The sequence below is a fragment of the Etheostoma cragini genome, chromosome 22 (assembly GCF_013103735.1).
Source record: "Etheostoma cragini isolate CJK2018 chromosome 22, CSU_Ecrag_1.0, whole genome shotgun sequence".
Taxonomy (NCBI): domain Eukaryota; kingdom Metazoa; phylum Chordata; class Actinopteri; order Perciformes; family Percidae; genus Etheostoma; species Etheostoma cragini.
Window position 1 is genome coordinate 17,804,098 of NC_048428.1, and position 26,659 is coordinate 17,830,756.

The window sequence follows — 26,659 nt, forward strand, 5'->3', positions numbered from 1 at the left end:
TTCATTGCTAACACTAGCTATCAAGTTCCCATACACATGCAAGCTAATGTTAGTAAAGTATCTGTGCTATTGTTATTCTGTATATTGTACGAGATTAGTGTGAGGCAATGTTTAGTGTAGAAGCAAAGTAACAGAAATTTGTGTGTTTAATATATTTCTCTGAGCAGTATGAACAATGTTTATGAATCCGGAAATTAGCTTTTAGTATCTCCATCGTTTACACACAGCTGTTCTATCTGTAGCTAGTCTGTGTTACAACGGAACATGATGTGAGTTTTCTGCCAGGGAAATCACGACACGTATGATTATTTCTTTTTACATCTTTATGTTAAAAGGTAGACAATCCTTTTTCATCATTAACCTGAAGGAAAGCATCCTAGTCATTGTTTCAGCGTTATGCACAACCATGCAATAGTTAGCCAAGCAATTGGCAACCATAAAACCTTTAATTTACACAAATAGGCAGAATTTCCTGTCGAGAAGAAAGCAGGCAACTTTGGCTTCCCTTCATCTTGAAAAAGACACTCCAATGTTATACTTTGGTAATGTTAACCAACTCAGTTAACTCAGCTTTGTTTCCTCAAGAACAAGCGCAACAGGCTTTCAAATCTGTCGGCAGTAAAATAATCTTCCCTCCCTTCCTGGCATTTGTCACAGTCAGTGCCACTGAGTGAAAAGCACGAAAGGCGGAGCGGTATAGCCTGCGTGTCTCTTACAGGTAAACATATTTCAAGCTGGCGCATGATTCTGGAGCATCTACCCCAGTTCATGCAAGCATAAATGTCAAATTCCAAGCCAATAGGAATACTTGGAATTGATGGTGGTGGTCAATATTCATAAAAAAGGACAAGTTCGTGGATGAACAACTACAAACGTTACACAATGTACCTTCAATAAAACGTTTTGTGAATTAGAGTACCTCTTTCCACTTTCTCCTATGTGTACATTGAATCTATTTTTTATTTCAATTTTAAAAATGTATTAATTACTTCCTTTGGAGTTTTCTTTTGCCATAAACTAACATTTGATCATTTAATAATGACAGCTTCTACATTTGCTTGCATACCAACGTAATTGATGTTAAGAAGAAAAAACACTTCCAATTATGTAGAACAGTCCCTTCCCTTTAAAGGAGCGCTATGCAGTTTTTGCCACTTCTTTAGCCCCCCCTACAGCTTCAGAATAGATATTTGGCTGCTCCGATGTTTACTTGTGTCTGACTCCTTGCTCGGTCGGTCAGTCTGCTGTTTCCTCTTTCTCTGTTCCTCCGACAATGCTTTCCTTGCTAAGGGCTTCTTGTTTGCCGGCTCAGCCATGACGACAGTGTGAAAAACTCCATCACTACCTTGTTCGTATAGCTAGCCGGTTCTCCGGTAGGGGGAAGCGAGATGACCACCATTCAACCTGAAATAAATTTCTCCGACTATGAAGCTGTTGAGTTAAAGTAAAATAGGCTAAACAAACTGCAAGGTTCCACTTTAGGTAACAATGGCTTAAAGGAGTTTAATGCCACATGCAAAGGGAATTCCCAGTCCTTCAAAATAAAATAAGATGCAACCTTGAAACCGGGGTGTTGAAAGGTAGCATGATCAAAACTGCATTAGAATGGTGTGATGAAAGCAAAAACCCGAATCCCTGTGTGACTCTAAAAATATTATTTCATCTCACAAAACTGTCTGGTTGCATTTGAATAACTGAGAACCCACATTAGTGGCTGCTTATAATGCCTGTTGGCAAAATAAACCCTTTCTTCTTTTTAATTTAAGGTGAAAGCATTCTAATAAGGTGGAAATTATGGTTCTCACAGGACTTGTAGAGCTGGTTGGGATTTACTTCCTCTCTATTAGATGGTCACTAAAAATCCCAGTGGAAATGTTAATTATGGAATCACATGGTTTTAGATGTTGCGGCACAACACACAGGCTGCTCTCAAGAAAGAATCTGCTGAATCAGAGGATATGGGGCTGTAAGCTGAGGGCAGTGAAAAAGATTTATCAATACTTATTGAGCTGTGGCCTAAAGAGGATACACTGCTAAACAGTGAACGATAAGCCACTAATCCGCCTGCTTGATAAACAAGTATGCATTTATGTAGCAGTTTCATACACTGTAACTAATGGTGTGTTACCCATAGGTTAATATTTATTAAGCAAACACCCTGCATGGTCCCTGCATTGATGGTGCTGTGATCTGTATGCTTTCAAGGGTCTCAGAGTTTTGTAAAATCTACACAAAACTTTACTGATACATCAATTTAAAACGTATTAATTGGCTGTATTGGCTGTATTAACCAATACAGCGTGGGGCAAATGTGTCTGCCAAGGCTGTCCATAGAAGTTGATTTTTAGACATTTTTAAAGGGCCACTTTACTGATTTTACACATTAATATCTACTTGTTTACCTGTCATAAGGACTGCTACTCAGCCTGTGAACCATTGAAAAATGTATTCTCTGGCTCTGGAGGAGCAGGGTTATTTCTGTTGGGCTTGGAAACTACTTTTTTTCCTACAGTGACAATGCATGAATTCCGGCCTGAATTACCACCCACATTTCTAATTATTTCATTGTTCAGTGTCTAAGATAATGACTGATTATTGAAGATGTGAATTTTGAAAGATGTGAGCATTTCACAGGCAGAGCGATTTGAATTAAAGACACCACACTCTGTTGCCGGTTTTGGCACATCTAGATAAAAACCTATTAGTAGTAGTGTAGTACAAAAGTGCAGAAAGCACACAATAGATTAGATAATGTATTAAATCTAAGATGGGAAACTAGTTTCGCTACCCATGCACATAGATACAAGTCAGACAATCACAGCAGAACAACATATCAAAGACATTATCAATGCCACTACAGTAGCAACACTTACGCACAATGTAAGTCTGTAAAGAGAACATTGGCTCAGAAGCATCCAATACATTGTGATGTATATTTTACAATTTTTTATTAAGGTTAACAAAACCATACAGATTATGTCCAAAAATATAATAATTCAGAAAACAAGAAATATCACACCATTTGCTAAAAAGACATTCTTAATCTTTTGTTGGAGAATCTGAGCGTCCTTAAAGGATCACGCTTCACACTCATAGACTACCAAAAGCATGAAACAGGGGGTGGGTATGTTTTGTCCTCTCCTTCTGGTTCTTTTCTCCTAAATGCTTTCTTCTGAACCAGTGATAAAACCAGCCTTTTTAATACAATTCCTGTCAGTAATGCTTTTCTTCAAACATACAGCATAAAACTGGGCAACACCAACTCTGATAGAAAATATTTAAAAGCCTACTGACCACAAACGGCAGTTCTGTGAGTCCAGTTTCACACAAAAATAGCAGAAACTTAAAAACAACAACATTTTAATCACTTTCCACTGAATGTTATTGTAAACTGTCAGTTGTAATATTTGTTAAAAATGGTACTGAAACACTTAACGTAATTTTACGTCTTAAAGGTGTTTTTTTATGGAGCTAGATTTGTTTCTTTATTACATGCAAGAAAATAAAATGATCTGATAGAAGAAGAAAAAAGTTTGAGAGAAAAAGTTATTACACTGATAGCAACAAAGCCTTTTGTGAGAAAAAAAAATGAGAGAAAAGTTTTCCTACTAATGGCAAAAAATAGTATTTGAGAATAAAAAAGTTTAAATATAAATTTGAAATTATGTCTGAGAAAAAAATAAATCTATCTCAAAATACTTTAAACTCTCAAACATATTTTTGCTATCAGTGTGAAAAAAAAATTCTCTCCCTCAAAACGTTTTTCTTCTCGCTCTCAAAACCAAGTCTTAAAGTCAATTTTTCTCTCGATGTGAAAGTAATGTTGTGGGCGGGGCCACGTTACCATCGGCCAATCGGGTGAGCAGCGTCTTGTGTGGGAATGAAAACTATGTCATGGATGGGGCCACGTTCCTATTGGCCAGTCGGGTGAGCACCGTCTTGTCTTGGGAGTCAATCTGAATCATTACACCATTCATGCGCTGCCTTGCATTTGCTAACTAGCAGTCAGCCCACCTCTAAATAAATACCTTTTAATTATCCAAACAATTTTAACAGTCAAACTGAAACACTGGCGGTGAGCTCCAGGTCCTGCAGCCGAGGACGGACCACCATCAGTGGGGCTCTGCCAGCGTGGAAACATTGTTAGAAAGCTTCGCTGTTGACATCGACCTGATCTGATCTCCAGCAGGACACGCAGAGCCTCCGTCCGGTGACAAGGACACAACCCCCCTGTAGCTCATCGCCAGTTACGGTGGAAGAGCAAGCTAGCATAAGTGAACCAACCAATATATATTTGATAGTTTAAAAAAGTGTTTTCTCACAAATAATTTCAAATTTTTTTTTCAACATTTTTTAGTATCAAATATTATTTGTTATCAGCTTGAATTTTTTTTCTCTCCAACATTTTTTGGTGCAGCAGGGAAAAGATTGTTATGTTCCACCTGGTATAGTTGTGACATCATAACCATACGGAAGTCCTGAAGGCTCGTTGAAAGGCACTGAGTTTCTGATAGATTGACAGGCTGAGTTTGTGAAAATATGGGCTGTTTGCATTTCTCTTTGCATTTTGAGAATTTTTTCAACAGGGTTCGGGGTTAGAGAATATCAACTTTTACCATTTGGAGCATTCAAAGCCTGTATTTGTAGAATTGTAGTTATAGCGCCTTTGATATATTTCTAATGTCATGCATCAGTGTTTGAAGTAAATCCATCCTTGTGATAATTGTAGCAGACTGTGTTGCCTTTAGCGCGTTTGTCCCGTCATGCCCAAGTTGGATCCATGGGGGTAATGGTTATCGATGTGCTTTGCTGTCTACGACAATGATCTTTTTTGAAGGAAGGAAGACATTTTCAAATCCTACACATGGGGAATTAATAAGTGCTGCCTTTGCCTGACTAAATCAGAGCTATTGTTCACTGGCTGTCTCCTCACTGTTTTAGAAATTACACATGAATTATCTCAAAAAGGGTTGTTTTTCACTCAAGTTTGATTCATTACATCTTCCAATTCTGTCAGGTGCCGTCCTGTACTGTACGTCTCGCTGTGCACTCAGTCATATACAAATTGAAGAGGGAACACAGCTTGATGTGTGATTACTAGCACACAAAAGAGATTGCTGCAATCAAATATCTTGAGGGGACTTGCCGCAGCTTAACCACTAGGCAACCGTTTTGGTCTGCGCATCAGACGGCCCAGTGAATGGCAAACGCTCACTTCTGCACCAAAAATGTGTGCTTCATGTAGCTAACCCCACTGGGTTGAGGCATCAAACCCTGCAAAGTCAATTTCTCTCTGCCCATTAAATCACCCACGGCACAATCAGCAGCAGGGTGTTGGAAAATAAACATCCTGCTGATGGTGTGTAATAGAAGGTGTTAGCAGGCTCTTGGGGAAGGGATTTTCAGACTGAGGAAACGCATGTTGGCTCATGTGACAGGGAGAAAACCCTGGCTTGGAGCGTGACTTTAAAAGTACGTAGGAAGGTTTTTGTTGCATTCAGACAACATTCAGAGGCCCAAAATGACTGACATGATGAATGACAAAATCCCACCGAACCCATTCATATATCTCATACAAGCATGACTAGATTTACTTTCTCCACACGCAAAAATCCTCTACTAAAGTTCTACATTTCATTGAAAGGATTAATTAATTAATTAGTGAAAATGTATGACAAATACATACAATATTTTGGATAAAAGGGAAGCTATTGATGAAACTAACTAAAAATAGAATGCATAATCTTTTAATCCATCTTGCAACCACTTGGTATTCCTCTAAAAGTTTCTAATAAAGTCGCCTCAAGTTGTGTGATTCCCTATAATATTTCAAGCATAGAACAACTAATATTTTGGTGCTGGTTCCCTTATGGATCCTTCCTTGAGCCGTAAACTCAATTATGAAGCGATTTTCACATCAATTTTCTCTCAGAATGCTTCCTCAAGAAAATGCCACAGGCAACTAATCTCGGAGTAATAGCAATATATCTGTTTTCATGATTAATATGCATGAAGAACAACACATATTTTCATTTCCCAGTTACCAGAGATTATGTTTCGATAGGTCAAATGTCTAATAGGTTTCGTACAGGCAATCAAGCTAAAGTCTTCATTTTCCTTTTCTTGGCAATTTGTATGAGAGCAGACATTTCTGTCCCCAAACTGCCAAACATAGAAGACAGATTGGACACAACTTTAAATGAATGGACCCCGCAACAGAAATAACTTGATGAAAAATGCCTTTAACAGCAAGTATGTATGTTACTGCTTTGTTAAAATGATGTATCAGTTTTGTTCTAATAATTTGTATGTACAAATAAGCCTAATCTGCACTATTTGTTAACTCATTTGTTTATAGACGGCGATAACATCAGGATTATTGCACACCAAGGGAAAGACAACTGCCAAACACAAGGATTATCTCATTAATTACACTGCAAATGAAATGTCACAATTATTGTAGTTATTTAATTCAAAATGTGTAGATGAGATATGGCAAAGAAGAGCGTAGGAGTGTGATCTAATTCTTTTCTGTATTCTCAAATATTTGACATTTTGTTTAATTTCATCGGTTATAAATCAATCACAATCAGCACTGGGTTCAGGCCTGGGATAATGTGTAAGAGACTAAAACCTTTTGGTAAAATCACAGAAATTAAAATAAAGATTGGTACAAGGGGTTTACAATCTTGCATATTTGAAATTGATTGAAAAACAACTTTGTCTTTTTACGTCTGTCATGTCATTATATGGCCCAAACCTTTCAATAAAAATTCAAATTTCATTGAGTTTGGTAAGAATGGGGGGTTGCTGGGGCATTTCAACGAGGCCAAATCTCTCACCGGCATCATCATGGTTAAATTAGTTAAATTTAACTCAGAGTTAAATTTGACAGCGGGCCTTCTTTCACGTTTGTAGCCACTATGCAATTCCAAATACCCATTGACAAACAGTAGCATGGCTGCAAACTGTCAGCTGCATTTACTGTAGATTTCAAGTGGCAAATGGGAATATAAACGAGCTGCCCTGTTATAAGGCTCTCAATAGATAAGAGGAGAGGTTCAATGATACATGCTCGTTAAGCTAACATGCCTGAAACTAAGTCACAAAAGTGGACAGACTCTACTCACACTAACCATAATGAATGAATCCACAACTACAGGTCGTGAACAAAATGTATGAGTAGTTTGAGGGTAGACTCATTATTAAATAGCAATTACTTGAAACTAGACAATAATTGATGATGACTTATTAAAAGAGAATTAATGCTGCAGTGACTCCCATTCACAGTCAAATGATTTAAAGGATTACCCTTGAACCAAAAATTGGATTATAATTTTACAACCTTTGCGGCTGGCCTAATAGTGTGCTTGCTTAAGTACACCTGCTGAATAAAACCTGTGACTGAATAAGCTTCACCACCAGTTTTGTATTCTGTGTCAGTAGTCTGTGACTTTAAAATGTAAAACATTTACTGTTCTTCTCCCCTTGCTGTAATTCTTCAGCTTTGGGCCAAATCAGGTTATCCTGGTGAAGCCTTGTTGATTTGTTGTATGACCCACTCAACTTTCTTCAGCTTCAAATCCTCATTATGAACCTCAGCGTCATGTGTTTACAATAAAGCGTATCTCTTGATGGACTCGGTACACAGCACGAAGCTCCTGGACAGACAAAGCCCCCTGGCACAGATTGAAGCGAGCAGTAGAGCCAGCGAAGCAGCAGACGGTGGCTAAGCCTTGCTGCTGAGTGAACAAAATAGTTTCATTTAGTTCTGGTTCATGTGAAAAGGGAAAGACAGAAACACAATGATACCTGCAGAATCAACTGCTTGGTGTCTTGTATTGCAGCAGAGTATCGTACATTGATTTTAAATTACATTCATGCATCATCTGTTTGCTTTTGTGACTTAATGTCAATGCTAAAAAGTAAATATCCGTTAAAAGGTTGTCCTGCAGTGTTTAACAATCATTATCACAAATGTCACAAATACCTCTTGACCACCCAGTAATGTTGCACATTAAAGCAGACACTTCTCAATAATACTCCTGCACCTTGTGCTCAACTATACATTACTATAACTTTGGGAGTAGTAATATAAGTTGTTTTCACAAAATGAATCTTCAACTCTGTACAGACATTTATTTGTGTTCAAGATTCCTCTAACTTTTCATCAATTCATTTTTTTTATACTTTGGGAGCTGCAAAACTAATGACATCAGCTGGACTTAATGTTTTTTTGCTAATCAGCAAATGTTATCATGCCTACATCAATTTAAATGGTAAAAAAAAGTAAACATTACACTTGCTAAACATCAGCATTTTAGCATTTAGCCCAAAAAACAGCTGTTCCTTAGTACAGCCTCCCAGAACTGCATGACTGTAGATAGTTCCACCAATGCTACGTACCAAGTTTCATGCATTTCGGTCGCAAAGTTGAGGAGGAGTTTGAAAAAGTAGGTTTGCGATAAATCCAGATTTTTCGTGCATAAAAGTCTCGGCGGAAATGGGCGTGGCCTGTACCAGGAGATTCAGCTGAATTCAGGAAACGCGTGGATATGTGTATTTCTAATGTACAGTTTGGAAATTATGAGGCCGAGCACGTTTTTTGTGCTATAGCGCCAACTGGTGGTAAAAGTGGCTGTTTTTATTTTTGACTCAGGTCCCTGCAGGGATCTGGACCAGTCCTGAAAACAGCAACCCCACCATATACGGTTTAGGCTGTAGTATCAGTTTCAGGCGGTGAAGAATAATAAGAAACCTTAGGAAACCAACTGGGTTCCACAACTCCACTGGATCTGTGAACTTGCCTTGGAAACGCGGTTCCCAATCCCCTCGGGCTTGGACCCCTAAATAGCTGCCTTGTTGTGTATCTTAAAGGATTAATTCACATTCAGCAAGGTAACTTTGCAATCAAATAATGCATGTCCTATATTTTACCCTGGCAAGTTAACCCTAGAGCTGCCACATTTTCACAAATGTACCACACAACTGAGTGCCAAACCAAATATAAATTTGAAAAACACATTTGATCAGTGTTCATTTAGAGAGCTCTTGTGCTTTTGCATACTTCAGAGGGTCTTAAGGATGTAGTGGCGTGGATTGGATTGCTCCACTCCTGCTGCACAGATGGTAGCAGCAGACTGACCTCACCCCTTATCCACCCAAGTTCATTTTTAAAGTGTTAATTATGCAGGGAATGGTTTGCTGAGTACACACGCTTGTTCACTGAATGTTTTTTCCATAATAAGGTTACTCACACTTGGAAGCTGCCCAGCACAACCACAGTCTTCTGGGTATTACCTAGTAGAGCAGCTCAAGTCCAAGATCTTGAGGGCACTTTGAGTCTAACTCACTCAACCTCACCAACCAGATTCTCCCAATTGGTCAGCGGACTGTTTGGTTTTGAACTCATGACCTTAAAAACCCAATCCCACATCTCTTTAGGTTACAACTTTCCCTAATGTGCTGTCCTTTTTTTACTAAAGGGATTTTAAAAAATGTTGTTGTTAAGATCATTATCACCTACTCCTCACCATGTTATCCTCAGCTGACCAAAAGAACATATTCACATATGATCAAGTGCTCATTAAATGCTAACAAGCACAGCCAGAGGGCAAAAGACACACACGAAGAATTCACACATTGCTTTTCCTCGTTTTTTTGCTTCTATTTTTAATGTAATGTATGCAGGATGTGGCCCCATTACAAACATTCATCTGTCACATGAGGAGAATTCTCACATTAGCTGAAAGAAAGCTGCTCAGGATGACACTGCAGTGGTAAAGGAATTTGAGGCTTGCTTATACTTGAAAACAAAACTGTAAACTGTTCATAAATTATACTTTTTAATCATTAATTTAAATTTAAGTTAAATCCAACCAGAAAAAGAATATCACTGCAGAAAATGCATGGATTTCATTGTTTGTTGAAATCTAAGTTTGGCATTTTTTCAAGTATCATCCACATTCCTAAAGTGTTATCCCAAATTAGTTGACTTTACTAGAAATTTGCCTGGAAACCAAAGACTGTATAACTATTTACAAAAGGTGAAACTTAAAAGATCAAGATGTATTTACACAGACAGGTAAATTGATGCAGTAGACAAATCAAGTTTACATTAGTAGTTATTACTGTTGTGGTTTGGGTTTTTGTTTGGGATCATTTTTCCCCTTTGGCCCTCACCTTTGTCTCGTGATTCCCAGGTAAGTGTCTGTTTTTTCTGGATCTTGTTTTGTTTTGGTAGTCCGGTTTCCTGTCTTGTCCGTTTCTCCCGTCAATTCGTCCTGTCGTCCTGCCCAGTGTTCCCTACTGTTCTCCCATGAGTTTTCCAGAACATGTTTTCCAAATATTAAAAAAGGTAGAAACATTGATTAAAAAGCATCAACTAAAGTGTTGACTTTCGATTTGAATAGGAAAACAACACAAGGGTTATGACCATTGACATTTTTTTTAATTGACTCTAATTTGTGCAGGAATACAAATTGGAATCAAGAGTGGAGATTATGACAAAGAAATGAGCTTAGATTATCCCAAAGACAATCATAAATATGGTTTAAAAGACTAAGACTCTTCAGTGGAGTTGAGTTTTTATTGTATTTTTGAAGTCACATGGACTGGTCCACACTGTGGACTTAAAGAGAAAAAGAGATAGAGGGGTCAGAAAGCTAAATGGTCCAGCCTCCGTCATTGTTCCATTAATGGAATATAATTGGCAAATAAATGGAGCAAGGCAGTTGTAGATGGAGAGAAGGAGAAATACAGGTTACTGAAGTCAGGTTAAGCTGTTGTTGGAGAGAGAACCTTCATAAGAGAGGTGAAGAGACAGATGACAAGAAAGTAAGGTGCAATAGACAGAATGTGTTTGTTACAAGTTAACAATGTGATTATGTGTCAGAACAGAAAAGATGAGTATCAGCATGCGGTATCCTTGCTGTACTCATTTTCCCCTACACCACACGTATTTAGTATAATACAAAACATGACAAAAATAAAAGCCTTTTGTACAGCAACCAGCAGCCATTAAACCGACAGCTCCCAGAAGAGACTTTAGAGTTTTGAGAAAATGTGCACAGTCTTCTTTCCAGATGCTGTATTAGGCTCGTATAAAGAGATTCACAACTCCAAATTCATAGCACAGCTTCAATCTGAGATTTGTATTTCATTAGTCAGATGCTGTGTAGCTGCTGAACAGCTTTTTATTTGACAATGTAAAATTCACACTTTGCACTTGAGATATCATTTCTATTTCTTCACCACAGGAAGGAACACTGCATGAGAGAAAATGATCCAATGGTCTCAAGATATTTTATTTGAGAAAACATGGTTCCAGGTAAGATGTTTTACATGATATGAGGGGCTTTCAGTAACTGGCAAGGCATTTGTCGTCCCATGGGTCAAGCAGATAACATGAATATTTTTGGAGAAACTGTTTATTTACTGATTACTGTTTATTGAAACTTTGAGAACACAAACTTTGCCAGAAAGCATGTCTTTTTTCTGTAAAGCAACTATGATAATACATGATTTGTATAGATTTCAGAAGCCCGCTGTGACAAAGGAACCTGCCAGTATCCTTTAAGTAGATCACGCTTTGAAACACACACTGCTGGTCCAACCCTATCAACACAGTCATCCATACAGGGCAAAGGAAAACAGTCTGACACTGTAACAGCATTCACTTTATGAAAATCCGTGAAGAAGCAAGGACTAGTGTCAGATTTAGGCGCCAACGAGCACGGAGAACTCCAGGGACTATAGCTGGGTTTGGCAAGACCATTGAACTACTCTACCAATTGAGAAAGAGACCTTAACAATGCTCCTTGCCCAACAGCACATTGACGTGTATGTAGGGTGCAGTTCATTTACAGTCACTGTATACATTGACTATAACCTGCTTGACTTTTTTATCCCAGATCAGAGAGTGGGCAGAGAAGTGCACGGAGCTGCTGTGAGCTCTACTCTGAATCAAACCTGTGATATTCGTCTTCCTTTTGGAGATTGATTTAAGTTGCCCTTTGTTGTGCAGACACAATAAACTACTTTATTTGCCGTTTGTTGTCTCTCCCGGGTTTATTGTTTTAAACTGGTCACGTCCTCCACCCCTAGACTATTTTGGTTGTAACAAGTTAGAAAACTTTATTACAGACGGAATACTCAACACACTATGTGAGCTTCGCCTGCTACGGAGACCAGCACTTTTGCCTGCGTTATCGCTCAATGCCGCTAGCCGGGTAAGGGGAGATCAAAAGCGGTGTACATGGAAGTGGAAATACGGACCAAGTGCAGTTTGAACTAGGTGGAGAGCTAACGTTTCCATCAATCCTGCGGGATGGAAGAGTGTCATTAGACAACAAACTGGACTACATCCAACTTCAACGAAATTCCCAACGCAAGTTCAGAGACGGCTGTGGTTTTGTTTTTGTGGAAACATGGCTGAACAACAGTGTACCTATCCAGCTACCAGGCCTGCTAGGCTTCCGAGCAGATTAACACAGTAACATCACCTGAGCCACGGTGAAACGTTTTGTGTATATGGTTGAAATGACAACAAATCACACTTAAGTCAACTTGTCACTTGACTGCCTCTCTATGTCTGTAACCAGTAGGCGTGGCTTGGGAGTGGACTCGTAGGGAAGCAAAGCAAGTGCATTCTGGGAGTTGTTGTCTTTGATCCACATGAGCCAAAAATACATTTTCTGGCTTTTCTCGGTCTGGAAGGCATCAATTTCTAAAAAAATAAGTCATATTTCTACTACATAAATGACCCAATTTAAATACATATTCTTCTTTCCAATGGTGAAATATCCCTTTTAAATAGACACAAAATTAGAGGTTGTATTAAAAAATACATTTTTAAAGAACTATCCAAGTGCATAAGGTGAGTTTAAGCATTAAACCTTGTTTTACTGAGTAACCTGAAGCCCAACTAAAAAACAGAAAAGAAATGTGCATTGGCTACATTCGTATACTTTTCACATGAAGGACTTCAAAGTGGGTATCAGAGAAAGCGAAAGCTGATAGACGGAGCACTGATAAAGAGAATGGGAAGCAGAAGGCAATTTAACTATGAACTCACCCTGAAAGAACCTTCAGTCTGTCAATCAGCCGACCCACCGCCTTTAGAGAGCCTCTGCTGGCAACAGTAAAAGTGTAATTCTTAGCGTCCCACTCCAGACCTGTAATGAGATCTCTGGGCAATCTGATTGAATTATTCTGATGGTTTTCAGTAGGTTTGTGCCTCGGGCCCTGACACCCCTCAATGATAAAGCCTGGCTATGAAAGAAAATAAGCTTAAGTGATGGCTGAACAAATACAATCTGAGGGTGGTCTATTTTTTACAGGATTGTGGGGGGTCATCAAGAAATGGCCATACCACTTGGGTTTCCCATATTAGGATTAACTTCTATTTTCTACATATATATATTCTCAATATCTATTCAACCTTTGAACTGCCTTTTATTGTAGCGTCTAAGTAGCACTGATAATGAGTCTCTAAAGACCAGAGTGAAAGACATAAAAGTTAGTGTTGCTTGATAAACACTGAATAGCAACCATCTGCTAGCAGCCTCTGGATGCTTTTTGGAGGCTGAAAAGTGTAAGGAGCTTAAAAAATGCTAATGAACAGAAGCTCACAAACAAACTTAATCAACAATTAATAACACAGCTGTTTCTTAAGTCTGAGTATGCAAGCCAGAAATAGGTTTTCACCTCTTTAATTGGAGCAAATTAATGATTTAGCTAAGCATTAGCTGAATCTATGCACTCATTGTGACTAATCTTTATCAAGCTATGCACTGATGGATGTGGAAATGGTATTAATGAATAGATGGAATATGTAGATGCATATTTAGAAGCAGGATGCATTTCCATGTTCAGTCTTGGCATGTCTTCCAGTTTATAATTCCATTTGATCTATGGCTAAGGCAATGTGCTATTTCTTGGCTACCATATTTGGACCTCTGAGCTAATTTAAAGTGCTGTAAATCAATATTTGCTTACAAAGCAGCAATTATATTGACAAAGAGACTTCTCCCTGCTGCTTTGGAAAACAAATGCAGAATTTATTCTTGATTATTGTAGACCTTTTATTTGACAAAATTCCAGATATACTTTGGAAATGCAAAGCAAAACAACTATACAAGGTGTGCAACTACTACAAGCCATTACATTTGGTAAGAGTATTAATCTTCCCTAGAGGATGGTTCTTGGTAACTTTTCTTTGAATCTTAAACTTGTGTTGAGAACTTCCATCATGTCCAATTTTCTTGAGCTATACTTTGGCCAACGACCTAAGTATCTCAAGCATCAATGGCCAAATTTCCATGACATCTGTGAATAGTAATGGTCCCCAATGGATGAACTCTGATGTTTTGGTGACTGCAGGAAGCTGTGTTCGTACATGCTTTCAAATTCATTCTATTAAGGGGAACTTAAATGTTATTGACCCTTTAAATCAAGTACAATCACTGACAAGCCCTACTCAAGGACCTGGTCACATGCTTGTTCTATCATTTTGTCTACCTGTTTTTTACTTATATAATATAATATGTGATTAAATATGTGATGCATTCTTTTCTGATCACAGTCCTGTTGATCTTTTAAATCTCTCTTTCTTGTCACATCGTTAAACTGCGTGCCATAGCTCGTGGTTGTTGTATGTTTAAACCCTCCATTGCTGTACAGTTCTCTTCTGGGTTTAAAAACGCTCCAGAGACTTGCACAGGTTTTAATACTGAGGAGCTGACCACATCCTTTCATTCCACCTGCCTAAGTGTCCTGGATATTGGCACACCTTTTAAAATCATGCGTTCCAAACCTGTACCATGGTTAAATGAAAATACTACTGCTGTCAGATGAAAATGCAGGAGAGCTGGACATATGTGGAAAATGCTGGATCCTTTTGACATTTTAAGGGACATATAGTGCAAATATCACAAAACTGTCAAAGAATAACTATATTCCTGTTATCATGTTAAATAATGTCACAAACCGTGTGTCCTTTATAATACTATAAACTATTTTACTAGTTTAAGCCAGTGTCTCTTTTTCTTTTAAAAGAAATTACTGGTCATATGAAACATTCAGGCTGTCCTATGGATTTTGTACCACCCCTCCTTTTTAAAGAGATTTTTGAGACTGAATATATGTAAATGATTTTGACTGAAGTCTTGCTTCAGGTTTGTCTGCTTATCCGGTGTCGGGCAGCTCCAGCAGGGGACCCCAAATTCTCTTTCCTGAGCCACATTAACCAACTCCGACTGAGACATCCCGAGGCATTCCCAGGCCAGGTTGGAGATATAATCCTTTCCACTAGTCCTGGGTCTTCCCCAAGGCCTCCTCTCAGCTGGACGTGCCTGGGACACCTTCCTAAGAAGGCGCCCTGGGGGCATCCTTACCGGAGACCCAAACCACCTCAACTGGCTCTTTTCGATGCAAAGGAGCAGCGTCTCTACTCTGATCTCCTCATGGATGACTGAGCTTCTCACAATTTCTCAAAGGGAGACGCCAGCCACCCTCCCGAGGAAACCCATTTCAGCCACTTGTACCCTGGATCTCGTTCTTTTGGTCAATACCCAACTTTCATCAGGTCATCATCAAGCTCATTTGGCTCAGGTCTCTTTTCGTCATAATGGTGCAATAAATTGGTCAGATTCTCTGATCAATCTCCCACTACATTGTCCCCTCACTCGCGAACAAGACCTCAAGCTATTTGAACTGCTTTGATTGGGGTAAGGACTCATTCCTTACATGGAGTAGGCATTTCATCGGTTTCCTACTGAGAACCATGGCCTCAGATTTAGACGTGCTGATCCTCATCCCAGCTGCTTCACCCTCAGCTGCGAACCAATCCCCTAGCCAAGCCCCTAGGAGCAATGATATCCCCATCCCACTAAACTGTAACCCCTCCCCACCCCGACTATGCCTCAATATCCTGTCCATAAATATTACAAACAGGACTGTGACAAAGCGCAGCCCTGGCGGAGGCCAACCCTCGCCTGAATTGAGTCTGACTTACTGCGGAGAACCCGGACACAGAGATTGGATGGCCTTGAGAAGGGGCCCACTCACCCCAAACTCCCACAGTACCTCCCACCGTATCTCCCGGGGGACCCGTCCGTACGCCTTCTCCAGATCCACAACACACATTTAGACCAGTTAGGTATACTCCCAGGCTCCCTTTAGGATCCTAGTGCAGTAAAGATCTGAGCCGTTGTTCCACGACCAGGACAGAATCTACATAGGTCCTCTTCAACCCTCCTTTCCAGCACCGTGGAGTAGACTTTACCAGGGAGGCTGAGAAATGTGATACCTCTGTAACTGCCCCTATAAAAAACCCTTTGGTCCCCCTTTTTGAAAAAGGGAACCACCACCCTGGTCTGCCACTCCTTAGGCATCGTCCCAACTTCAACGCAATGTTGTAGAGAGGAGGCCTCCAAGACAGACCCTCCACACCCAAATGTTTCAGCCTTTCTGGACGGATCTCATCAATCCCCGGGGCTTTGCCACTGTGGAGTTGTTTGACTACCTCAGCAACTACCACCAGGGATATTAACAATCCTCCATCTTCTGCCAGCTCTGCCTCTGACAATGGTTGGATTTAGGAGTTCCTCAAAGTATTAGTTGGATCTAGGAGTTCCTCAAGGTGCTCCTTCCACCACCCTATTACCTCCTCAGTTGAGGACAACAGTGTCCCATCCTTACTGTACACAGCTTCGGATGGTTCCCCGCTTCCCCCTTCTGAGGTGGGGAACTGTTCACCAAAAGTACCTCGGTGCAGACTGAAAGTCCTTCTCAATGTCTTCTCCAAACTTCTCCCACACTCCCAAGCTTTGCCTTTTTTACGGTAGAGGCTGTAGCCCTTTGGTACCATACAAATCTTCTAAAATGTTTCTTGCAAAAAAATAGATACACATCACATTTTGAAGGTGTTCCAGTCTGCTTTTAAAGCCTTTCACAGCATTGAGTTTGCACTTTTAAGGGTTTTTAATAATCTTGTGTTAGCCTGGGGATTCTGCTTTTTTTATGCTTTTTGATCTCTGAGCAATTTTCAATACAGTAGACCATAAATATCTGGATTGCTTGCCTGGAGCACTGTGTTGGCATGAATGTGTTGGTATTGGTGCTGCTTTGGAATGGTTCAGATCATATTGGTCTGAAAGATGTTTTTCTGTCAGCCTTGGTGACTCTGCATTCTCCTCAGTGCCTCTCCCTAGTGGAGTTCCTTAAGGTTTTTATTCTCGGGCTAATCCTTTTTAATTTATATGCTCCCCCTAGCGTCCATTCTCAAAAGGTATGGCATGTTATTCTATATGTACACTAAAATATACCAAATATGCTGTTGAAATGTCTCAAGGATATTAAAGCTACAGTAGATAGGGATTTGAGCATCTAAGGTCAAGCCTTTTTTTGTTTAGTAATTTTGAAAGGGTTGTACATGCTTTTATTTCAACAAGGCTTGACTACTGTAATGCCCTTTATGTTGGTGTAAACCAGGCTTCTCTTTACGCTTGCAGTTGGCCCAGAACACTGCAGCTTGTCTTTTGACAGGAACATAGGCAAGGGCACATCTTCTCTCTTCCTCCTCCTCTCACATCTCATCTTTACTGGCTCCCTGTATGTTTCAGAATTGATTTCAAGGTACTATTGTTTACTTACAAAGCACTTGCTGGGATAGCTCCAACCTATCTCTCCGACCCAAGGTCACTCAGTTCAGTGTCCAGTTGCTCCTTGTGGTCTCAAGATCAAGGCTGAAAAGAGGTGAGATCACACCTTTGAAGTAGTAGCCCCTAAACTCTGGAATAAGTTGACTCTACATATAAGGCAGGCACGTACATTACCTTTAAATCTGTTTTTAAATCCCGTCTTAAAACACATTTTAATATCCAGGCTTATATGATATAGTATGGCAACATTGGAATAGCTCCCTCTCTGTATTATTATTATCATTTTGTGTTTCAACTGTTGTCTTTTTGTTGATTTTGTGTTCATTGTGTAATTTCTAGTTTTTTTTTTGATTGCACAGCACCCTGCGCTTTATAAATAAATTTGGACTGGATTTGGAAGCAATCTGATCTTGCTGTCAGTAGCCGTGTTTCCGTTCAATTGTCAAAGCGAATCATAAGCAAACTTTGGGAATTTAAAAACAGGTATGATAATGGATAGGGATTTTAAATTGGACAAGCATCTAAGGTCAAACCCTTTTTATTTAGTAATTTTGAAAGGGTTATACATGCTTTTATTTCGACAAGTCTTGACTACTGTAATTCACTTTATGTACGGTGTATGTATAACATTTACATATTAGCATCAAATTATAGGCTATGCATGGCTGTAATCTAACAGCAACAGAGTAGAAAAAGTAGGGGTTGCTAACCGGAAAGAAAATAAGTTGCCTTGGCCATCTCACCCATCTACGAGAGAAAAATGGAGAGAGGTCTCTAGTGCCCTCATGCCATTGACATTTTAGATTTTTAATTACATTTTTCAACATTGCGGTGGATTACCATGAATTTTGGTTCATACAGTAATGGCTCCCAGAGGATGAATTGTAATTGACATTTGTGCTTCAGAGTGAAATATCAGTGGATCACCATGCAATGTAGTGCGGACATTCATGATCTTTGTGACCTTTGGTGAACCCTTGAGTTTTCTTGCCACCTTTAATTAGACATATAGTATAATAAAAATGACCATTTGTTGAATACTTTGTTTTTCTTAACAAAGAGCATAGCAGCCTCACAGAACCAGTAAAAGGGATGTAGACTCTTGTTAATTATCAGTAAGGGAAAACTATTTATTTTCCTGCGCATTGTCATGATTCCCACTGGATCTGAAGTCATTGCTTTTGCGTCTTATATTTTTCAAGGCTGGGAGCAATGCAGCTTTTCTCCATTGTATTTGGGTAGAGGCAAAAATCTCAGAGGCAGATATTTAAAAAAACTCCAAAACAGACTTTGAGCAAGATACCACTAGTTGCAAGTAAGGAAAATGTTTTATGTTTTTAATTTGGATGAACTGACCCTTTACGATCAACATTATGTAGTAAACATTGGCTAAATAAACAAGTTCTTAACTTGTTACAACCTTTGGATTTTGAACCTGACGTCAGTTATTTTATCCATTACTGAGTAATTACTACAGCATGACATGTTTTATTACTCAGCCTATCTCCATTGATTGCCTTTCTATTTGCTACCCTTTATAAAAGAGTGAATGTGTGAGCAAATTCCATTCACCTTCAACATCAGTAGCTCCATTTAAAACTCCTTTGGATTTGGTTTCAGTGATAGAAACTTCAGAGGCACAAATCCAGTGTTTGATCATATGCAGCCAGGGAGCGTTACTTTGGTGATAATGGGATTGGATCGTGGATTGGACACATTCTGAAGAATAAATTTCATTCAAGGTAGCTGTAATATTTGTGCATTCATCCTTTACCTGCGATGCTGGAATTGATTAGGTGTTGTGAAGTTCAAAAGAGCAAACCTCCATTTTGGCGAAGGATTTAGACTTTTTCACGCGGTTATCAGTTGCTAACGAGCAAACTGGAGACTGTAATTGCTTTCTAAATTGCTTCTGTGAGCTGTGGCTGACCCAATTAGTTTTGGGATTGTGTTTGTTACAATATCACTTTCTAACCGTTGCGACTCATCTGAATGAATATTTCAAACTCACATTGGCAGTCAATTACATTTGTATTTGTAACGTGTCAGACAGCATGATTAGTTAATTATGTTTGCACTTTCTAACGATGGCACTTCCAAGTGTCTCTCAGCTGATTCTCTAGCTCTCAAGTTGCACTTCTGGCGCGCACACACACGTACACACACACACACACACACACACACACACACACACACACACACACACACACACGCACACACACCTTACATTTTTCCAATGTTTAGGCATGGAGGGGAAATCAATAGTAAAACACATTTACATGTGGACTGTGTGTTTCAATGCAAGCTGTCAACAATCAAGAAGGATAGAATGAAAGTTAGAGTTGATATGAAAAACCAAAAGCAAGGAAAAGAACTCAACTATTACTATTGCAAAGTCTATGCCAGATTGTGCTGATGGTGATGTGGTGCCTCTGTTAGATTAAACTTTACATGGCATGAACATTTCATGCCATGGAACATTTCCCATCTACTGTCTATTTGACTGGCCCCAAAGTTATTCTGCAGCAGGGCAACAACCCCAAACATACAGCCAAGGTCATTGAGAACTACTGTATCTTCAGTGTAAAGAAGAACAAGAAGTCCTGGATATGATGGCATGGCCCCCACAGAACCCTGATCTCAACATAATTGAGTGTGTCTGGGATTACATGAAGAGACAGAAGGATGTGAAGAAGCCTACACCTGCAGAAGATCTGTGGTTAGTTCTCCAAGATCTTTAGAACAACCAACCAGCCGAGTTCTTACAAAAACTGTGTGCAAAGTTTACCTAGAGAAATTGATGCTGTATTGAAGGCAAAGGTTGGTTGCACCAAATATTGATTTGATTTAGATTCCTCTTCTGTTCATTCACTGCATTTTGTCATTTGACAAAAAATAAACTATTAAAACTTCAGTTTTTGAAAGCATTCTTAGTTTACTTTAGTTGAAATAATTTGTCATACTTGCCCAAAACATTTGCAAAGTAAATATATTAAAAACACATCATTGAACACCACTCTAGCACTGTTGAACATCATGGGCAATGCAGTTAGTGCACTAAATGTGTATTCCTTTGTGTCTACAAATAGTCACCCCAAAATGTCCCCTGTGTCCGTAATGTTTGCTAAAAACCACAGTGACCAGCTGTTTTAGGAAATGATTTAGTCTTTCTAAAAAATGAAACTATGTACATAATCTGTGACCCACTTGAAAGAACATCTTCAGCGGGAACAAATGGGCTTTGGGCTGAGTCCCACAGACAATATAAAAAGTTATAAATTATTTAGAGACATACTAACACATTTTTAATTGTGGTCTTTTCATGGGATGTGTTGATATCTAAATATCTATCTACTTTATTGTTGTTTTAACAAAGTTACAAAATTATCCATAACTTACAGCTTACTTGTCAAACTATATCATCACCAGTTTGTAATGAGTTATTTGAAGTGGGTAAAATTGAGTATTCAGTACAATCAAGCAAAGTTTGCTGAAGCTGCTTGCAAATATTTTCAAATTTAACATGAATGGTGTATTCAGGTGCATGGTGCTCTTGTAAGGATACCACAAACATGGAAGTGTAGAGCCTGCTGCAACACTTGACTGACTCCATGCTAACTTATGCTATGTCTACAAGACACAAAGGAAGACAGTGGCCGCCACACAGTGTGATTGACAACAGTAGCGCTGGAGGACAGAGACATGAATAACATGAATCTAGCATGTTAACCATTGAGATTTTTTGGATGCAAGAGTGGATACATTGTATTACAGGAATAACCGTTTCTCTAATTGATATGTGACATTTTTAAAATGAACATTTAATTCAACTACACAATGATGTTTTCAAACCTCTGTGTTTCAGGACAGATGGGACACAAGACCATCAGGACGACACTGGGAACAGCTGATCCCTGCAGAACCGGCTTGGAGCGGACCCAGATGAGACGCTCCACTGTAATCAGGCCCTGGAGGTAATCTAGGCAGGACATTATCTCCTTCACTGCTTCTCTGCAGCATCTGGGCGCCTCTGCAACCTGCCCAGGAAGGCCTCACCCCTCTCCTCTGCCTCGTTTTCACATTGTTTGTTTTCCTTTTCGACCTGATTTGCTAAACATTAAATTTCGCCATTTTAGATGTGTTCTCAAGAATCATAGATCCATTTTTGGATTGTTTTTGTGGCATTTTCTTCATCCCATGTACCAGGGGCCATTTCTTCGATCACAACTATATTTTTTGAAAGATCTTTGTTGAGGTGATTTATCAGTCGCATCACACGCATGAAAACAGGCATTTGCCTCAATAACGATTCAAAAAAACAAGTTATTTCAATCCCTTTTGTAGACATAACTGCAAAAAAACAACAGACTATGATGAATAACAAACAAATTACGGCTCAGAAGAACGTTTAAAAAGAAAAGAATTCTGATGAGTTCTTCAGGAAAATATGTATAATGAACCAACAGCAAGAAGAAAAGATTGTGTATGAAATATTATATAGAGTATACTCTATAGAATGCAACAATGACGGATCTCGACAATTGAATCACTCCAAGGACCTGATTTACAGTTTAATAACAACAGTTCTTAGTTTAACTCTTCTGTAGAGTTGTTTCATCTATCGAGTGTTCTGCCAAAGCATATGTTTTAACACCCAGAGTAGCAGATCGGTCTCCTGAGGAACAACACTGACAGCAAAGTTAAAGGCTATAGCTAATTAGTATCATTGGTCATGTCAGTGAAGTAATCAATGTTTTCATCTAAATCAATCCTTGTTTGTCTGATGCTAATTTAAGATCACCGTTCTAATCAGTTTGTGAAAATAATTGCACAACGATGTCACCGAACAGTCACCTTGTTGTTTTTGCAAACTTTCAGGTTGTTAAAATAATAAAACTACATAACCTGCTGAACTTGTTTTCAGTGTTTTAAGTCTTGAAAACAGTGTCACTGTCCTTTGCCTCCAATCATCTACATTGTTAGAAAATTTATTGCAGTTGTGTGTTGAGTTGTTTTTTTCTTTTTTTGTTTTTTTAAATCTGCTGGAGAAGGGTCTGACTATTGTGGGACTATCGCAAAAAGAAAAAACATCCCTCCTGTAATAAAGGCTTCCAAGAATAGGGAGCTCTTCAGCGCTGGGTTCAATGGCAGCAGGACCATGGTCAGCTATGTTGGAATTAAGGAAAATGCTGTTCTGCTCCTCAGCACAATGCACCGCAGTAAAACGGTGGATGAAAACACCCTGAAGAAATAAACACAAGTGATCCAATTCTACAACCAGACGAAAGGAGGTGTAGATATTGTGGACCAGATCGTTAGCATCTACACCTGCAAAGGCATGCATAGGTGGCCCATGCTACTGTGGTACAACATGATTGATACTGCCACCCTGAATGCCTGCTCCTTTTTCAAGGCTCAGCCCCCTCAACTCTATGCGGGTATCATTAACGTCCAGGGGAGCTTCCTGACAGAGCTCTCAAATGAGCTTGTGACGCCTTGTAAGAGAAGTAGACTGGAAGGTAACCCATGCCTACCAGCCTACATCACTGCAGCAAGGGAAAGGTGTGGTATAACAAAAGTTGCAATCCAGCCACAGAAATGAAATGAATGAGGTGTAAGATGTGTTCATGAAACCAAGACCGCAAAGCCAGCAATAGTTATTGGTGATGCAGTGACACTGTGTGCAGTGCTCACAGCCAGAGAAGGGTACTTTGTAACAGCTGCTCACAGTGAGAAGAGAGAAGACAGCATGTGTTTATGTGTGTGTGGATGTGCGACAGAGGGGCACACAAACACTGAAAGTTAATGTTTTCATAGATAGCAAGTTTGTGTCAATATGAAACATGATAAGAAATTAAATTAAATATGGAATCCTTCAAGTGTTGGGATCATTTTTGGATGTTTACCTTTTTCATGTTTCTCAAAGCTGTTTTGTGATAACAGGTAATACAAAGTGATAAATTATAATTTTAAACGTGAAATAATTTTGTTGTTTCACATAAATAATGACCCAAACAAATCATCATCTTTAACCAAAATGAAGTAAATATCTTAAGTTTACAGCAGATACTCATACATTTAAATTGAGGTAATTTTTGACCCCCACTCATGGAAGAGTGTATTTGTAGGTCATGCATCTGATAATTAGCTCAAGTTTCATAATGTTGCAGCCTTCAGTTTAACAGTCATTTGCTGGCTCTAGCCATCTTGGATAAATATTACGTATACATTTTTGCCAAGTTATTAACAAATAAGACATGTTAGAGAAATCAACGACATGTTGCTGCCGTGTCACTATTGAGTCTGCTGAACATCGTGTGCACTTGAAGCCGACAGGTTGCACAATGTCAGCATGCACGCAGACAGGGAGCAGTCACTGTTAGCCCCGAAATCTGTCAAAACAACAACCATCTTCAAAACAAGTCAGTCATACTTACGGATAACTTCGGAAAAGAATAAACAGCCATGATTGTTAGTTCTTAAAATATTTATAGCCGTGCAGCTCGAGCAGTGAGTTCTGCAGTGCTTCCTGACAGATCCTTACTATTTCCACATCTGTCAACACTACAGAGTGTGAAAAGAGACTGCTGCTGTCATCCGCATCAATGCCAGCCCGCTCTCCCGTGAGACCCATTGCAAGCCTTTCACGCTAATAAAGATTTTCTGAGGGCAAATATGATAAACTGAGGATGTAGGTACAGCACACGGGAAAATGCTTGCGTACTCCAAGCAAGACAAATCATTCCCCAAAATGACATTCAGACTGATATTGCAGGGGATGCTGCTGTAATACACTGTGAAATTGATTCCATAAAGTGAATCATGATCTAATCGTTTCTACCAAAACAAGGTGGCTTGTTCCACAGATAAAACACCTAGACAGGAACCAAACCCCAAATGTGCCATCCTTTTTCTGCTACTGTTACAAATCTTTTTTAACATATCAAGGAAAACCAGTTTGAAAGAGTTACCTGCACTGTTTTTCAATGACCAAAGTTTGACAGTTCCTTTTCTCCAGATGTATAATGGCACAATTATTACAAAAATCTCTTTTGAAATTCAAACATAACTGTTCTTTGTTACTTTTTGATTTTTGTCTTTTCAGTGACAACCCTTCAGTAAGTAATTTAACACGTGTTTTTTTATTAAGAGCTGGTTGTAATCAAAACATGCCGTTTATTTTTTGAACAGCACCGCTTGAATGACTAAATCTTGCATCATGAATGTTTAATCAAAATCAGTCATTGACATGCTTGCCATGCATGATTATTTTTTCCTCCTGAGCTGTGATCGCACAAGTAACTGCACTCAAAAATGTGAAAGAAATAAGACAACTCCCTTTGGGCCATTTTGAGGAGTAGTTGAGAGTCCAAACATATAGCAATAAACAATCATTTGATAGTTTGTGGACTTGAAACTTCCCATCAGTTCAGGGGAAACATTCATCACTATTACATGAGACCTGGCTGACCCAGCTGTCAGGAGGCGATGACGTTTGACTGATCTCTGTGCAGTGTTGGCTCTTCTGCCTGTGTTTATCCAGCTGTTCAATAGCCTCATTGTTTTTCATTTGTCATATTGGGACAGGGGGAAAGGGGTGTTGGGTTTGGACTCAGGTCAGTTAGGTTGATGTGCCCAAGAGCCTATACCTGCTGCCTAACTAAATAAATTCAGGGAAGGTAATGGAGAAGTCTTTTTGTTGTTACAACCCGGATCTTATTTTTCAGTTTCCACTGCGCCAGCACCGTCTTTGTTTTTCCTGCGTGTCTCTACAACGTGTAATGCCAATCACAGCATTATTAGAGCTAGGTAGAAGCATGCCGAATGCTCATTGGCTCACTGACGCTGATGACATTTCCTCCTAAGTTATTGGAATTTGATATTGAATGACAATTCATTTTTCCATTCTAAATACTGAGGAGGCAATTTAGTCGGTCGGTGCCTGAAAGTGTCAAATTTGGTACCCGGGAAATTTGGAAATAGAAGTCTTGCTGACCACATGTTTGGTCTAATTGGATTTGGTTACAGTTTAGTGCTGCAGTTTCTGGGACTGTGTGTGAGTGGGTCTACTACCTGAGGGGATCCAAGCTGACTGACCTCTGGTAATATGATGTGTCACAATCAGGGCGTCACATTGACATTTTGGTCACCGGCCAACTCGGGCTTGTCAATTTTTAAAGTTAAAAGCCCATCAGACTTTTCACTAGCCACATACACCTATAGGATTATTAGGAACACCATACTTATACTGTGTTTGACCACCTTTTGCCTTCAAAACTGCCTTAATTCTACTTGGCATTGATTCACCAAGGTGCTGAAAGCATTCTTTATACAATGTAGGCCCATCTTGATAGGATAGCATCTTGCAGTTGATGGAGATGTGTGGGATGCACATCCAGGGCACGAAGCTCCCGTTCCACTACATCCCAAAAATGCTCTGGTGACTGTGGGGGCCATTTTAGTACAGTGAACTCATATTCATGTTCAAGAAACCAATTTGAAATGATTCAAGCTTTGTGACATGGTGCATTATCTTGCTGGAAGAAAATCCCAGTAACTGAGCAGATTGTGAAATACTCAGGCCGGCCCGTCTGGCACCAGCAACCATGCCACGCTCAAAATTGCTTAAATCACCTTTCTTTCCCATTTTGACATTCAGTTTGGAGTTCAGTAGATTGTCTTGACGAGGACCACAGCACTAAATGCATTGAAGCAACTGCCATGTGATTGGTTGATTAGATAATTGCATTAATGAGAAACTGAACAGGTGTTCCTAACAATCCTTTAGGTGAGTGTATGCTGTATGTTTGATTTTGTGTTACTCCTCTGATTTGTTTTGCACTGTTCTGTTTGTCTTCTCGGTTTCAGCACTACTTGTAATCAATATCACATGCTGGGCACATATCCAACATTTAGGCCTATATGAAATATTAAAACAAAGTTTTCCTAGTAAATGTTGAGCAGATAAAGTTAACGTTTACAAGACAAACAACTAA

The 26,659-nt window shown here is 39.3% G+C and overlaps 2 long non-coding RNA genes across 2 annotated transcripts in view; both read right to left on the bottom strand.

The window, feature by feature from the left end:
• Window positions 1-26,659, bottom strand: part of LOC117937845 — a 456,187-nt gene that overhangs the window by 178,401 nt on the left and 251,127 nt on the right. The window lies entirely within an intron of this gene.
• Window positions 1,300-23,354, bottom strand: LOC117937846. The gene is made up of 3 exons (XR_004655268.1): window positions 23,342-23,354; window positions 16,371-16,376; window positions 1,300-1,368 (listed from the first exon to the last, which is right to left on the bottom strand). It is a non-coding gene; the product is annotated as an uncharacterized LOC117937846 (long non-coding RNA).